Source organism: Nyctibius grandis, chromosome 26 (assembly GCF_013368605.1).
Source record: "Nyctibius grandis isolate bNycGra1 chromosome 26, bNycGra1.pri, whole genome shotgun sequence".
Taxonomy (NCBI): domain Eukaryota; kingdom Metazoa; phylum Chordata; class Aves; order Nyctibiiformes; family Nyctibiidae; genus Nyctibius; species Nyctibius grandis.
Genome location: NC_090683.1, coordinates 4,891,322 through 4,894,812, shown reverse-complemented (window position 1 = coordinate 4,894,812; position 3,491 = coordinate 4,891,322).

Below are 3,491 nucleotides of genomic sequence, written 5' to 3'. Positions count from 1 at the left end.
GGACGCGGCTCCCGCTCCCCTCAGCCGCCGCCGCAGCGCTACGTGGCCGCCGCAGCCAGTCTCGCGACTCCGCCGCGCGCACGCGCGCGCGCGCGTGGCGGTGCGGGTGCGCGCGCCGAGAAGGTGGTTGCCGCGCGCGCGGGATGGGGGGGGGTGCGCGAGCCGGGGAGCGCGCGCGGGGAGGGAAGGGGGGGGGGGGGAACGGGACACCCATAGGCTGAGGGGAGCGGGGCCGGCGCGCGGCGCCCGGGGGCGCATGCGCTGTCGGGCGGCTGCCTCGCACCCCCCCCGCGCTCCCGCCCTTCGCTATTCACCTCGGGCTGCGGCGGGGCCGGAGGGGAGCGCGGAGCGCAGGTGAGGCGCGGGGCGGGGGGGGCTGCGCATGCGCGGGGGCCGGCGCCCCGTGGGGCTCAGGTGAGGCGGCGGGAAGGCGGGGGAGGGCGCCCGCTCCCCTCCCCTCCCCTCCGCGCGGCCGACCGTTAACTCCGCTGAGGTAATTAGAGAGGCCGCCCTAATTGCAGTCAGCTGAGCTGGGCAAGCTGCGGCGAGCGCTCCACCGCGCTGCGGCTAACCCCGGCCCACGCCTTGCCTCGCTCCGCGGGCACCTCGGTCGCTCCGGTGAAGGCCCCCGGTCGCAGCCCTGCCGCCGGTAGCCGGGGGAATAATGGCCGTAACGGCGGCCGGGTCGGCGCCAGGCCCCCGCTCCTCACGGATAAATGGGGATAACGCTTCACACAGCAGCTGTCGTGAGGGAGCGGCTGTGGCCTCGGGATGGGAGGCGCCTTGAAAGGGCCGTGTGTCGTGTAGGGTGACCGAGCTGCCCCTCAAGAGCCAGGTAAGACCTTAAGAAAGGCCTCAGGAGTGAGGCCCTATCTGATTTACAGTAGCCAGAGGAGTCGGTTGCTTCTGTTACTATGCCAAACCCCAGCTCCCACTCGTTCAAACCCTTCCTCTCCCCTTAAAATACTAATAACTACTTAACTCTGGCCTGTGGTTTCTTGATGACACCCACCTGCAGCACCCAGGCCTGATGGATGAGGCAGATGTGACAAGAAGTAAAAAAAATACTTTTTGCTGGTAGAGCTCCCTGTTGGTGGCAGGTGGCTCATAAAAGGATGTGGGAAGGGTCGGGGCTGTTGCTTTCCAGGCTGGCACAGCGTTTCGCAGCGGTACCACGTCTCCCAGGAAGCTGTGAAGCCTCCTCCGTAGCCCTGAAAACCACTGCTGAGCGCTGTGTAGGAGGGAAGAGCACTGCTGTGGTTTAGGTTTGGCGGCGGTGAAAGAATGAGCGAGAGTAGCAGAAACAGGAAAAGGGGGAAGGGCACCAGCCCTTTTGGTAGTGTTAGCTGCTTCCCAGGGACTGTAGAAATCTCTTGTGCCATGTAGCTTTGGCTCCCTCTTGCCCAGTCTCAGACTCGTGTTCCTGCTCTAGTCCCCTTTTTTTAAACCCTTTAGTCTGCAATCCCTTCTCTACCTGTGGTTTGTTTCCTCATCTGCTTTGTCTGCCACAAATAACCCCCCCAGCAGTGTAGGGCGCTTGATTTGAAGTTCTGCAAAAAATCTATACACCTTCACCCCCCTGAAATGTAACATTACATGCCAGTGTATTTGACCTGCTCTTGATTATTGAACATACAACCCAGATTTGAGCTCCCTGTGCAGAGCAGGGATTGGGGCTTTCAGAGTCAAAGTTCACGATCAAATAAAAGGGGCAGCGTAGGCTGAGGAAGCCCCGTGGTGAGATCAGAACTATGTTGCCAGTTTTTTTCTTTGCCCCAGCAACCCCTGCAGCGGGGGCATGGGAAAGGAGCAGAGCACAGCACACTTTGCTCTGACCGGCCCCATGGGAGCTGTTACTAGCTGGTGCAGTTGAGAGCAAGCCCCAGGCTCTTCTCATCTCTGCTGGGACTGTATAGCTGGAGAGGGAAGGGGTAGCCAGGGGAGACCCTGGGCTTTGAGAGCGTGGGCAGTGCTCCGTCTCAGCCCAACGCCCTTCTGCAATGCAGCTTCTTGAGAAAAATAGGTAGAGGATGTCAGGGGATGTGGTGCTACTGTTGGTTAACTGTGTGTATGTGCCATGTAGTAGAATTTCCTGCCTTGAAAAGGGCAGGAAGGAAAATGCTGGGGACCTTTTTCTTGGAAGGTGAATGAACATGACAGCAGTGACAGAGCCCCTCTTCCAAATATGGGATTTCAGCAGAGGGACAACTGAGAGACATTGGAAAACAGGGTGTACTCTTGTCTAAAGGAGCACAGATAAGGAGTAATGCCACCAACTATTTCAACACCCAAAGGCGAAGCCACTGCTGGTGTCCATCTATGGGACATGAGTAGGCCAGGGCTTTGATGATCTCTCTCTCCAGCATGGGAGGAGAGCATTTGGTCTCCCAGGCTGTTTTGCTGTTCCCTCTTCTCTGATGCAGTCTGTGGTTCTCTAATCTGGCTTCCTTACCCTGAGCCTGCAGCGTGAGGTCCCCTCGTGTTGAAATGGCTACTGGAGGGTTGCAGGGGCCTTTCCTGACAAAGGTGCTCTGTGTCATCAGCTTCATATGTCAGTGAGGGTTATTTCACTCCCCCCAAATAAGAGCTATGCAGAGATTAAAAGGAAGTGTTAAGTCCCTCTTTCTCAGTGGACACCATGACTCTGCAGAGGGAAAGTTTAAAAAAAAAATAAAATCAGGGACCGAGAGCAAATATCCTTGGACTCTGAAGGGCTTCTGACGTGATGAAACCAAAACACTTTGTTCTCATGGCCCTGCTGTGGCCCATCACCATCAGCAGTGGCTTAGGGAAGAGACTATTGCAGAGAAGAGTGACTCTTCCTAGCCTTGCTGCCTGGTTTGGCTGCGGAATGCCCAGGGCACCTTGCAGTCACACGCTTTCTTCCCTGGGTGTTTGGCTAATGGAGGGTGGCAGCTCCTCATGCTGCTCCCAGGGAGGGATCCAGCTGAGAGGCTGGCTGTGGCACTCAGCCCTGTTCCCACAAGGAAGCCTGTTTCAGCTATTTACATCCCTCTCTTTGATCTAGCTTTTGACATGAAAAGACATGTCAGCTAGGTAAAGGGAAGCAAACAAAATGCAGCAACAGCCCCACATCTCTGCTTGCACATGATCTGCTCCCTAGCACACACCTGCTTCACAGCCACAGATCCTTATCAGCCCTCTGATTTCCTTACTGTCATCTCTGCTTTCCCGTCACACTGGTGTGTAACTTCTAGAGGCAACTTTCTGCATCTTGTTCCCTGCTCAGTAAGATGCTGTGGCTCCTGTGTCCCCTCTCTCTGACATTTCCCTTCTCTCTAGAGCATAATCAGTGTGGGAAATGCCCTCATGTGTTCTCCTCATTGCATGTGGTGCTGGTGCCAGGGACAGGTGATACAGATCTTCACTTCCTCCCTCAACTGCTGCAGTGTTTCAGCAAGCAGCTGTTTGCAACTCAATCCAGAAGTAGCAGTGAGACAGCAGTAGGTGACATTGTCCTTCCTGGAAAC